The sequence below is a fragment of the Bos indicus x Bos taurus genome, chromosome 27, assembly GCF_003369695.1.
Source record: "Bos indicus x Bos taurus breed Angus x Brahman F1 hybrid chromosome 27, Bos_hybrid_MaternalHap_v2.0, whole genome shotgun sequence".
Classification (NCBI taxonomy): domain Eukaryota; kingdom Metazoa; phylum Chordata; class Mammalia; order Artiodactyla; family Bovidae; genus Bos; species Bos indicus x Bos taurus.
This window is the reverse complement of record NC_040102.1, coordinates 19,129,138-19,142,566: the sequence shown is the minus strand read 5'-3', so window position 1 is coordinate 19,142,566 and position 13,429 is coordinate 19,129,138. Positions and strand designations below refer to the sequence as shown.

The 13,429-nt window shown below is 44.4% G+C and overlaps 1 long non-coding RNA gene across 1 annotated transcript in view; it reads left to right on the top strand.

The window, feature by feature from the left end:
- LOC113885088 overlaps positions 1–12,372 on the top strand; it is a 50,297-nt gene extending 37,925 nt beyond the window's left edge. The window contains exons 2-3 of the long non-coding RNA XR_003509132.1: positions 5,851–5,935; positions 12,183–12,372. This is a non-coding gene — a long non-coding RNA (uncharacterized LOC113885088). The remainder of the gene's footprint in view (positions 1–5,850; positions 5,936–12,182) is intronic.
- The last annotated feature ends 1,057 nt before the right edge of the window (positions 12,373–13,429 follow it).

Genomic DNA, 13,429 nt, shown 5'->3' with positions numbered 1-13,429 from the left:
CTTACTTGCAAAACAGAAAGATATTCACAGACTTAGAGAAGGAAGTTACGGTTGCTGGAGGAAAGGGATAGTTAGGGAGTTTGGGATGGACATGTACACACCGCTGTATTTAAAATGGATAACCAGCAAGGACCTACTGTATAGCACGTGGGACTCTGCTCAATGTTACGTGCAGGCCTGGATGGGAGAGGAGTTTGGGGGAGAACGGGTGTGTGTATGTGTATGGCTGAGTCCCTTCACTGTTCACCTGGAACTGTCACAACATTGTTTGTTGATTGACTATCACTTCAGTTCAGTTGCTCAGTCGTGTCCGACTCTTTGCGACCCCATGAATCACAGCACGCCAGGCCTCCCTGTCCATCACCAGCTCCTGGAGTTCACTCAAACTCATGTCCATTGAGTCGGTGATGCCATCCAGCCATCTCATCCTCTGTTGTCCCCTTCTCCTCCTGCCCCCAATCCCTCCTAGCATCAGGGTCTTTTCAAATGAGTCAACTCTTCGCATGAGGTGGCCAAAGTATTGGAGTTTCAGCTTTAGCATCAATCCTTCCAATGAACACTCAGGACTGATCTCCTATAGGATGGACTGGTTGGATCTCCTTGCAGTCCAAGGGACTCTTCAAGAGTCTTCTCCAACACCACAGTTCAAAAGCATTAATTCTTCGGCGCTCAGCTTTCTTCACAGTCCAACTCTCACATCCATACGTGACCACTGGAAAAACCATAGCCTTGACTAGATGGACCTTTGTTGGCAAAGTAATGTCTCTGCTTTTGAATATACTATCTAGGTTGGTCATAACTTTCCTTCCAAGGAGTAAGCGTCTTTTAATTTCATGGCTGCAATCACCATCTGCAGTGATTTTGGAGCCCCCAAAATAAAGTCTGACACTGTTTCCACTGTTTCCCCATCTATTTCCCATGAAGTGATGGGACCAGATGCCATGATCTTAGTTTTCTGAATGTTGAGCTTTAAGCCAACTTTTTCACTCTCTTCTTTCACTTTCATCAAGAGGCTTTTTAGTTCCTCTTCACTTTCTGCCATAAGGGTGGTGTCATCTGCATATCTGAGGTTATTGATATTTCTCCTGGTAATCTTGATTCCAGCTTGTGCTTCTTCCAGCCCAGTGTTTCTCATGATGTACTCTGCATAGAAGTTAAATAAGAAGGGTGACAATATACAGCCTTGACGTACTCCTTTTCCTATTTGGAACCAGTCTCTTGTTCCATGTCCAGTTCTAACTGTTGCTTCCTGACCTGCATACAGATTTCTAAGGAGGCAGGTCAGGTGGTCTGGTATTCCCATCTCCTTCAGAATGTTCCACAGTTTATCATGATCCACATAATCAAAGGTTTTGGCATAGTCAATAAAGCAGAAATAGATGTTTTTCTGGAACTCTCTTGCTTTTTCCATGATCCAGTGGATGTTGGCAATTTGATCTCTGGTTCCTCTGCCTTTTCTAAAACCAGCTTGAACATCTGGAAGTTCATGGTTCACGTATTGCTGAAGCCTGGCTTGGAGAATTTTGAGCATTACTTTGCTAGCGTGTGAGATGAGTGCAATTGTGCGGTAGTTTGAGCATTCTTTAGCATTGCCTTTCTTTGGGATTGGAATGAAAACTGACCTTTTCCAGTCCTGTGGCCTCTGCTGACTTTTCCAAATATGCTGGCATATTGAGTGCAGCACTTTCACAGCATCATCTTTCAGGGTTTGAAATAGCTCCACTGGAATTCCATCACCTCCACTAGCTTTGTTCATAGTCATGCTTTCTAAGGCCCACTTGACTTCACATTCCAGGATGTCTAGCTCTAGGTGAGTGATCACACCATCGTGATTATCTGGGTCGTGAAGCTCTTTTTTGTACGGTTCTTCTGTGTATTCTTGCCACTTCTTCTTAATATCTTCTGCTTCTGTTAAGTCCATACCATTTCTGTCCTTTATCGAGCCCATCTTTGCATGAAATGTTCCCTTGGTATCTCTAATTTTCTTGAAGAGATCTCCAGTCTTTCCCATTCTGTTGTTTTCCTCTATTTCTTTGCATTGATTGCTGAGGAAGGCTTTCTTATCTCTCCTTGCTATTCTTTGGAACTCTGCATTCAGATGCTTATATCTTTCCTTTTCTCCTTTACTTTTTGCTTCTCTTCTTTTCACAGCTATTTGTAAGGCCTCCTCAGACAGCCATTTTGCTTTTTTGCATTTCTTTTCCATGGAGATGGTCTTGATCCCTGTCTCCTGTACAATGTCATGAACCTCTGTCCATAGTTCATCAGGCACTCTATCATATCTAGTCCCTTAAATCTATTTCTCACTTACATTGTATACTCATAAGGCATTTGATTTAGGTCATATCTGAATGGTCTAGTGGTTTCCCCCACTTTCTTCAATTTAAGTCTGAATCTGGCAATAAGGAGTTCATGATCTGAGCCACAGTCAGCTCCCAGTTTTGTTTTTGCTGACTGTATAGAGCTTCTCCATCTTTGGCTGCAAAGAATATAATCAATCTGATGTCGGTGTTGACCATCTGGTGATGTCCATATGTAGAGTCTTCTCTTGTGTTGTTGGAAGAGGGTGTTTGCTATGACCAGTGTGTTCTCTTGGCAAAACTCTGTTAGCCTTTGTCCTGCTTCATTCTGTACCCCAAGGCCAAATTTGCCTGTTATTCCAGGTGTTTCTTGACTTCCTACTTTTGCATTCCAGTCCCCTATAATGAAAAGGACATTTTTTTGATCAACTATACCCCAGTGCAAAATAAAAAGTGTAAAGAAATGATAATAGATGTGAAAGCTCTTTGATATCTACTAAATTTGGAGAAGGAAATGGCAACCCACTCCAGTATTCTTGCCTGGAGAATCCCAGGGACAGAGAAGCCTGGTGGGCTGCTGTCGATGGGGTCACACAGAGTCGGACACGACTGAAGCGACCTAGCATGCGTGCATGCGTTGGAGAAGGAAATGGCAACCTACTTCAGTATTCTTGCCTGGAGAATCCCAGGGACGGAAGAGCCTGGTGGACTGCTCTCTATGGGGTCGCACAGGGTCGGACATGACTGAAGCGACTTAGCAGCAGCAAATTCAATAAAAGCCTAAAAAATTATTACTACTAAAGGCAGGCATGTGTTGGGCGAATGTGTAATAAAGTTAAGTGTTGCTTAAAAAAAGTACTCATAACCAAATTTGGAATTTAGAAAGCATCCTTGAAGCTGTATTTAGAGGATGTGTTTCCCCTAATACACTTTGAGATCACTTATAAATATCAGCAATACTATGCTGTCCTTTAAATACAAATATAACGCTCTTCATGTAGAAAGCGCTGCTGCTGCTAAGTCACTTCAGTTGTGTCCGACTCTGTGCGACCCCATAGAGGGCAGGGATTCTCCAGGCAAGAACACTGGAGTGGGTTGCCATTTCCTTCTCCAATGCATGAAAGTGAAAAGTGAAAGTGAAGTCGCTCAGTCGTGTCAGACCCTCAGCGACCCCATGGACTGCAGCCTTCCAGGCTCCTCCATCCATGGGATTTTCCAGGCAAGAGTACTGGAGTGGGGTGCCATTGCCTTTTCCGGTAGAAAGCGCTACAGAAACTGAAAAGAACTGGTATTTTTTCCTTAACATCATCTGATGCTCCTTGAGCGAAATGTAGCCATTTCTTATATGTCCACAAGGTGGTGCTGTTTCCCTACGAATAACACAAGGCAGCCGATCCCAGGAACACAAGGGACTCAAAATATCACCGTAGGTCCTTTTCCATAATTATTAGTTTTTCAGGGTGCAATTAGGTTTGTCCCATAGAAGTAACGTGTAGTTTTTCTTATAGAAGCATAATTTATGATTTAGTACAAAATTTGGCATTGTCAGATTGAAGATTTTTTTCATTCTTTTTTTCCCTTATAATTTCATTTATAATAATTATATTTTTAGTGATACTAACAGCTTCATAAAAACATCATTATATTATACACCCAATGACTGTGAAATCATTTGCCTTGAAGCACAGTGAAATCATCAATCAGCAAACTGGGTCTGAAACGGGCCATTTTAAGAAAGCTATTTACGCTCTAATTTGCAAATTGGGTTTTTTTTTTTCTTTGAAATTAAAACATTTTAAAAATGTACCAACTACGATTGCTTAAAAAAAGTAATGGTTCTTTTTATGGTAAGGAAATAAATTGGACCTCTGTGCTGGAAAGTGCAGAAAACAAATCAGCTTTCTTTATAAATAGATTTTACTGCTGGCTTAGAAATTACCTTCTGTGCTTTTCAGATGATGGAAAAATGAAATCAGCTTCTGTGTGCACTGTGCAGAGAGCATATTTGCTGTATTCCTTTCAAGAGGATTATGGAATGTTTGGAGGTCAGGATTCTCAAAACGAGAGTTCTAGGAAGTGGCAAAATGTGGAAAGGAAAATAAAGCAAGCCTGGTTGTTTTGTATATACACTTAGTATATATGCTGATGGGTTGGAGGGAAACCCTGGATGGGGAGCCAGCATGTCATCTTGTTCTCACTTGGACGGACTTGACGTGATCCGGTATTCACTGAAGGCCAAGGCTGACCAGGCGTCAGGTTGGCTGGCATTGGAACCTGGAGAGAAGCCACTGGCCAGAGGTTGTGGCCACGTGTTCAGAGTCTGGTGCTCAAAGCGAACTCAGTTCAGTCCCTCAGTTGTGTCCGACTCTTTGCGACCCTGTGGACTGCAGCACACCAGGCCTCCCTGTTCATCGCCAACTCCCAGAGTTTACTCAAACTCATGTCCATCGAGTCGGTGATGCCATCCAACCATCTCATCCTCTGTTGTCCGCTTCTCCTCCTGCCTTCAATCTTTCCCAGCATCAGGGTCTTTTCCAAAGAGTCAGTTCTTCTCATCAGGTGGTCAAAGTATTGGAGTTTCAGCTTCAGCATCAGCCCTTCCATTTTTCAGGACTGATTTCCTTTAGAATGGACTGGTTGGATCTCCTTGCAGTCCAAGGGACTCTCAAGAGTCTTCGAGTCTTCTCCAACACCACAGTTCAAAAGCATCAATTCTGTGCTTAGCTTTCTTTATGCTCCAACTCTCACATCCATACATGACTAATGGAAAAACCTCAAAAAAAAAAAAAAAAAAAAGCTCAAATCTAAGCAGGGCGTTAATGCCAAATCTGACACCAGCATCTAGGTGTCTCAGTTGCAGCTGAGACTCCAGTCTGATCGGAGGATTGAGTCACCTTGGAGATCCAACAGAACCCACAGAAGTGTGCTCCTCAGATGCTGGCTGGCGAGCAGCACGGGGTTGCTTCGTTCCACTTGGTAGATGCTCTTTGCTAGGCTAAGTTTGATAGAGACATCCTTCAGGAGCAGGGACATGCTCTTCAGATGAGGGTACAGGTGTGGCTCCTTGGAGCGGTAGCCCTAGAGCTCATAGTTCAAAGGAGGAGGGAGGAGACAGCATCTCCTGATGATAGGTGATTGCATTTATACCAGACTAAAAAAAAATTACCTATTTATTATTTATTTTTGGCTGCACTGGGTCTTCGTTGCTGCACGGGCTTTTTCCAGTTGCAGTGAGTGGGGCCGCTCTCTGCTTGTGGCGCGCAGGCTTCTCATTGCAGTGGCTTCTGTTGCGAAGCTCGGGCTCTAGGGCCCACGGACTTCCGTAGAGGGTGGTGTGTGGACTTAGTTGCTGCGTGCCGTGTGGAATCTTCCCGAATCAGGGATTGCGCCCGTGTACCCCACATTGGCAGGTGGGTTCCTAGCCACTATGCCACCAGGGAAGCCCTAAACTGGATTTTTTTTTTTTAAGAGAATTCTTATGTCTTAGTCTGATTGGGCTGCTATAACATATAATCATAAACATGAAACTGCTTATTTCTCTCGGTTGTAGGATCTGGGAAGTCCAAGATGAAGGAAAATTCCTCGTCTGGTCAGGACCTGCTTTCTGATCTGCAGATGGCTCCTGTCCTCACATGGTAAGAGAGCTCGCTTTCTGTTCTAACAACAACACGAATCCCCTTATGACTTCCTCACCGTCATGACTTCACCTAAACTAAATCACCTCCCCAAAGCAAATGCCATCCCATTGTAGGGAAGAGCTTTAACATATGAATTTTGAGAAATCACAAACATGTAGACCACAGCACATCATCTGATAAGATCTAGTCCCTAAAAATGATGTAAAATTAGGACTTGATTCTTGTCCAAACTGTCTGGATTTCTTAAAAACAAAGCATACTTGACTATTTCCTTGAAAGATTTCTTCGTCCATGCCCTGTTGTAGTTACAGAATTTTTACAGAATTACATCCAGGAGAATTCTAATAATTTAATCTATCATAGAGGTGAAGTGAAGTGAAGTGAAGTCGCTCAGTCATGTCCGACTCTTTGCGACCCCATGGACTGTAACCCACCAGGCTCCTCCATCCATGGGATTCTCCAGGCAAGAATACTGGAGTGGGTTGCCATTTCCTTCTCCAGGGGATCTTCCCGACCCAGGGATCAAACCTGGGTCTCCCACATTACAGGCAGACACTTTAACCTCTGAGCCACCAGGAGTAAAGCATGTGCTTTGGAATCATACAGTAGAATTTGTGAACAAATCCACACAAAACCCTCCTCTTGATTCCTTTTACTGGTCCAGTTTTGCTGAGGAACTAACTTTGGGAGACTTGCCCAAGATCACACAATTCGTAAGTGATAGAGCTGAAGTTGGTATACTCAGTCTCTCTGAGTCCACGACCTAACCATTGTCCAACACTGCTTTTTTAAGGCCTGGAGAATGCCACCATTCTTCCTTCTGAAATCTCACTTCCTTCTGGGTAGCAACTTAATCAATCTGTGAAGAGGGCACCATAATACAGACAAAAAAAGTTCTTTGAAATCTAATGTTTGTGGTGAGGAGCAGTCCTGTGGCATCGCCAGTGGGTAAGCATCTTTTGAAGGCTCTCTCTGCACCAGTTCAGTAAGAAGTAGAGACGTTACTGTTGGCCTGTGCAGGACAGAAGGCCCACAGCTTATACCCTTCCCTTCCCTTTTACTTTATCTCCAAAGGACTTTTTACAGTTAGTCAAGTTTAAGGATCTTTTATGAGCCCCCGGGGAGAGGTAGAACTTTCCTAGATCTCGGTAAAGGTTTTTTTTTTTTTTTTAATATTTATTTTATTTGGCTACACTGGGTCTTAGTTGTGGCATGTGGGATCTAGTTCCTTGACCAGGGATTGAACCCGTGCCCCCTGCACTGGGAGTGCAGATCCTTAGCCATTGGGCCACCAAGGAAGTCCCTCTAGAGACTAGGTAAAGATTTATGGGCAAGCAGAAGAATTAATGTAGCTTGCGACTACTCCTTTCGGGAAAAAGTCTAATCATTTCTTTCTTTGACTCCCCTTCGTTCCCTCAAATGCTGGATAAAATGCATCTGCTTTCTAATCCTTGTCAATAGAGGATATCCGCTCTCTTTCACTGAACACAGAACCAGAAGCAAATAAGAAAGAATACAGTGAAACCTAGGCAGGCTTCCCAGGCTTCCTCAAGTCTACTCTGTCTGGTGGCTGTCCTCGTCCTCCTTGTGACAGATGTTCCATCCCTTTCTCATAAGAGAGTATCCAGATCTAAGATTTGGGTCTGACCTTTGGGAGAAGTAGGCAGGAGTGGTCTCTGGCTTGTTTTGGCATCCGACCAAGGGCTTCCCTGGTGGCTCAGATGGTAAAGAATCCGCCTGCAATGCAGGAGACCTGGGTTTGATCCCTGGATTGGGAAGATCCCCTTCAGAAGGGAATGGCAACCCACCCAGTATTCTTGCCTGGAGAATCCCATAGACAGAGGAGTCTGGCGGGCTACAGTCCATGGGGTTGCAAAGAGTCAGACATGAATGAGCAGCTAACACACACACACACACACACACCAGAGTCCTTCCAGCATTCAACTCAGCTCAGTGACCTCTCTGTGTGTTTGGGGAAAATCTCCAGGTAGTAATCAACTGTTATTTTCCTGTGCTTTGTTTTCTGTGCATATATATCTTTCTTAGGGACATTGTCTGGAGATTGGTTCCTTGGCCAAATACCATCTTAATCACTGCCATTATGACGAATTGTTTGCCCTTGTGGAACTGAAACCTAAATGGAGATTGAGTGAACAAGTAGAGTGAGCCAATTATGTTACGATGTCAATCTTTTTGTGTCTTCTTAGGGATATTGATTGTTTCCCCCCTTGTTCACCAAGTTCTAGGCTTGGTGATAAAAGGGATATTTTGATCTGCTGCAAACTTCCTGATTGGTTAGCAATAAACTTGACTGTCTGGAATAGACTGCTGGGAACTATCTCTTGTCTCAATCAGAAATTCCACTGTTGGGAGATGTGTGTGAACTGGGAAGGTCGTAAATATTTATTGATTACCTGCTGTACGCTTAACCCTATGTTAAGCACTGGACCTATTAAATAATTTTGACTATCTTCATATTCAGCCCTCACGACAATACTCTGCTTTTCTTTTTCTCCCCCTAGTTGTGATAAGTGGGGGCTACTTTTCGTTGTGGTGCACAAGCTTCTCATTGAGCTGGGTTCTCTTGTTGTGGAGCACGGGCTCCAGGGCGTATGGGCTCAGTACTTGCAGCTCCAGGCTCTAGAGCACAGGCTCAGTAGTGGCACTTGGGCGTGGTTGCTCTTTGGCATGTGGGATCTCCTGGATCCAGGGTTGAACCCGTGTCTTCTGCATCGGCAGGTGGATTCATTATCACTGAACTTTATTTTTCTGGGCTCCAAAATCACTGCAGCTGGTGACTGCAGCCATGAAATTAAAAGACGCTTACTCCTTGGAAGGAAAGTTACGACCAACCTAGACAGCATATTAAAAGCAGAGACATTACTTTGCCAACAGAGGACTGTCTAGTCAAGGCTATGGTTTTTCCAGTGGTCATGTATGGATGTGAGAGTTGGACTGTGCAGAAAGCTGAGCGCCAAAGAATTGATGCTTTTGAACTGTGGTGTTGGAGAAGACTCTTGAGAGTCCCTTGGACTGCAAGGAGATCCAACCAGTCCATCCTAAAGGAAATCAGTCTTGGGTGTTCATTGGAAGGACTGATGTTCAAGCTGAAACTCCAATACTTTGGCCACCTGATACGAAGAGCTGACTCATTTGAAAAGACCCTGATGCTGGGAAAGATTGAGGGCAGGAGGAGAAGGGGACGATAGAGGATGAGATGGTTGGATGGCATCACCGGGTCAATGGACATGAGTTTGGGTAAACTCCAGGAGTTGGTGATGGACAGGGAGGCCGGTGTGCTGCAGTCCATGGGGTTGCAAAGAGTTGGACACGACTGAGTGACTGAACTGAACTGAATTGAACTGAGCCACCAGGGAAGCCCCAGATGCTTGGTTTTGGCAGACACAAGACAAATCTGGTGTCAGGGGGCCTGAGCAGGCCACAAGGAAGCGGGCTGGGTCCAGGGAAGGGTGGCGCTGGTTGTCTAGGGAACTGGCCACCTTTGGGCTGGCAGCACATCAGAAAACCCCACTCCGCTTCCCTCAGATGCTGCCCAGGTCTGCTGGAGCTAAGAGAGCTCTGAGAACGACCACTCCACGGCCTGAGTGTGGGTCCTGGGCTGCCTTCCCTCATCAATATCTTGGCCGATGGCTATGCATGTGGGGGCTATTTGCCTGGCTTTCTCAACCTGTGCCAGAAAACGTGCTTTTGAAGTGGTTTGGAAAGCTCCAAAGGAGACGTGCTTCAGGTATTGGCGTTACTGCCAAAGAGAAAAAGATTCTGCTTTTCATCAGCTGCTTGCTCCAGTGGTCTGTGTGTCTCCGACACCTACTGCTGATGGCCCTGTCGGGCGGATCCTGCAGTGGAGGGTGAACAGCAGCCCAGGGTCTTCCTCCCCATTCCAGGCTGGGCGGCGAGCAGCCTTACAATGCCGGGATGCTCCAGCTCAGGTAGGCTGGAGATCAGTGGCCACTCTTAGAGCACGAGGTTGGACACTCTTTATAGTTTCCCCACACGCGGAAATTGGCAGGGCTTGAGAAAGAATCACTGGCAGGAAGTTCATTTTCTTTTCCTGCTACCTTCCCCAGCCGTAAATCTAAAAGCTTTTTACCTAAATCACGTTTGGGATCTCCTGGGATTGGAGAGCAGTTCCCCTGGAGTTTTTCCCAATCAGAGTTCAGTCCTAGCGATCTGAGAGTTCGAATAGTCTATTTGAATTTGAAAAAAAGCTGTTCTTATTGATGCTTCTCATAGTCTCTCCCTCCCCCAGAAGGCTTCTGATTTTGTGTCTTTAGGTTTTGCCCACTCCCCCTACCAAATCTCAGATTCCTGAAAGTGAAAGCCTTTCATTTTGAATTTCATCATCTCTCACTTAATTAGAATTTCATTCACCTGTTGTGGCGGGTTTACTTTCATCCCTTCAAAATAAGCTTCCCCTGAGTTTTCTCCAACTATCTGACCCAGAGCTATTTAAATCTTAGGGCTTCCCTGGTGGCTCAATGGTACAGAGTCTTCCAGGAGACGCAGGCTCGATCCCTGGTTCAGAAAGATCCCCTGGAGGAGGAAATGGCAACCCACTCCAGTATTCTTTCCTGAGAAATCCCATGGACAGAGGAGACTGGTGGGATACAGTCCATGGGGTTGCAAAGAGTCAGACATGACTTAACAATGAAACAGTAACCTTTTAAAAGGCCTTATTTCCAAGTAGTCACATTGTGAGGTCTTGGTGATAGGACTTCAACACATACATTTCGGATGAACACAGTTGAGACATAACAGTCATCAATCGCCTTCTTATTTTTCAGTCCAGTGGGATCTGAGGAATTTTCAGTATTAAACCTCTTCCTCTTTTCTTGGGGGGGGGTGCTCCTTTGATTCTACACTTGGGTGATTTTTTTCCCCTTTCTTTGGCTCAGATCCCCCGCTCCCTGTGCACCCCGCCCCCCCATCTTTCCTTACCTCCAAACTCTAAGTGCTAGAATTCCTCGGGACTTCGTTCTGGGTCCTCTTCTCTTCTCACTTGATAAAAACTTTAAGATTTTAATAATGTCTATGCCTTAAATATCATTTTAACACAGATGTAAGTCTGTACTACAGACCTTTCTTGCTAAGTGCCAGAACACCATGTCCAACTGTTTTTTTTTTTTTTTTTTTAACATTTCCACTTGGATTTTCACAGTCATACCTAAAATCAGAACTCAGAAAACTTGAGATCTATCCCCAAAAGTTATGCCTCTTCCTAAATCTATTCCTCCCTGTTAGTTTTCTTCTTATCCAGCCTTCTTGTTCTTCATAGAAACAACATCACTCATTATCAGAGAAATGCAAATCAAAACCACTATGAGGTACCATTTCACGCCAGTCAGAATGGCTGCGATCCAAAAGTCTACAAGCAATAAATGCTGGAGAGGGTGTGGAGAAAAGGGAACCCTCTTACACCGTTGGTGGGAATGCAAACTAGTACAGCCACTATGGAGAACAGTGTGGAGATTCCTTAAAAAACTGGAAATAGAACTGCCTTATGACCCAGCAATCCCACTGCTGGGCATACACACTGAGGAAACCAGAAGGGAAAGAGACACGTGTACCCCAGTGTTCATCGCAGCACTGTTTATAATAGCCAGGACATGGAAGCAACCTAGATGTCCATCAGTGGATGAATGGATAAGAAAGCTGTGGTACATATACACGATGGAGTATTACTCAGCCATTAGAAAGAATACATTTGAATCAGTTCTAATGAGGTGGATGAAACTGGAGCCTATTATACAGAGTGAAGTAAGCCAGAAAGAAAAACACCAATACAGTATACTAACGCATATATATGGAATTTAGAAAGATGGTAACGATAACCCTGTATACGAGACAGCAAAAGAGACACTGATGTATAGAACAGTCTTTTGGACTCTGTGGGAGAGGGAGAGGATGGGATGATTTGGGAGAATGGCATTGAAACATGTATAATATCATATATGAAACGAGTCGCAGTCCAGGTTCGATTCACGATACTGGATGCTTGGGGCTGGTGCACTGGGATGACCCAGAGGGAGGGTATGGGGAGGGAGGAGGGAGGAGGGTTCAGGATGGGGAACACATGTATACCTGTGGCAGATTCATTTTGATATATGGCAAAACCAATACAATATTGTAAAGTTAAAAAAAAAAAAAAAAAGCTTAGTATAGCAAAAAAAAAAAGAAAAAAGAAAAAAGAAATAACCTTCATTTACCCACTTGCTTCTGCCAGAAATGAAGAGTAATCCTTGATGCTTCTTTCTCTTGTCACACCTCTATGGGACCACTTGCAATCAAGTCCTGTTACTCTCCTTCAAAAACATGTCCTGATAGCAATCTCCTTCCATCCGCATGAGTACCTCTCACCCGGTGAGTAAACAGAACTCCTCCTTCCAACTCTGTGCCCCTCCAGTTCATTCTCTACGGAGCATCCAGGGAGGTCCTTTAAGGATTTCAATTAGATCTTATTTATTCTCTGTTTAAAGATCATTAATGGTTTCCCACCCACAAGATAATTCTGCTAGATTGCAAGCTCTAAGGCTGCTGTATCCTTTTGGAGATAGATCTTGCCAAGATATTTTTCATTTGGTTTCATTTAGTATTTTTTTAAATGTGAAGTGCTGCTACCTTATCATTGCCAATGAAATTCTGCTTACAGTTGTTAACATGAGTTTCAATTGACATAATGGGCAGCTGTCTTTGGCATCTATACATGATGGTCCTTTTGTAAGGTTTAATGTGTGGCAGGTAAAGTTATAAGCATTACAAGCAATAGCATATTTAATCCTAATAACACAAAGACTCATGTATTACTATTCCATTTTTACAAACAAAAAACCAAATATGGATTAAATAATTTGCTTGAATTGCAAAAAAAAAAAAAAAGGCTTGTCCTGTTTATTTCTGTTTCCCCAGAGCTTAGCCTAGGCTTCCCTGTGGCTCAGTGGTAAAGAATCCACCTGCCAATACAGGAGATGCAGGAGAAGACATGGGTTTGATTCCTGAGTTGGGAAGATCCCCTGGAGGAGGAAATGGCAACCCACTTCAGTATTTTTGCCTGGAACATTCCGTGAACAGAGCAGCCTGGTGGGTTAAAGTTCATGGAGTCCCCAAAGTCAGAAATAACCGAGCGCAGGCACACAGACAGGCCTAGCCCAGTGCCTCATGCCAATACCTAATAGGGCCTGATGCAGCGACCCCGCTCTCGCCAGCCTTTTCAGCCTCGTCTTTCACACCAGTACTCATCTGTCCCGGTCACTGCTCTTTTCCAGATCTGTGGCTGGCCTGGTCCAGGCTGCCTGGGCTGTGGTACACCCACTCTCCCTTTGGCTGGATTCTCTGGTGGCCTGGCTACACTAAGTGGTGTCCACGATCAGAGGCCTGGACATCCTGGAAGCTTGTTAGGACTCAGGTCCCACCCTAGACCTAATGGAGCAGAATCCACACTTCACCAAAGTCCTCAGTGATTCACGTGCATAG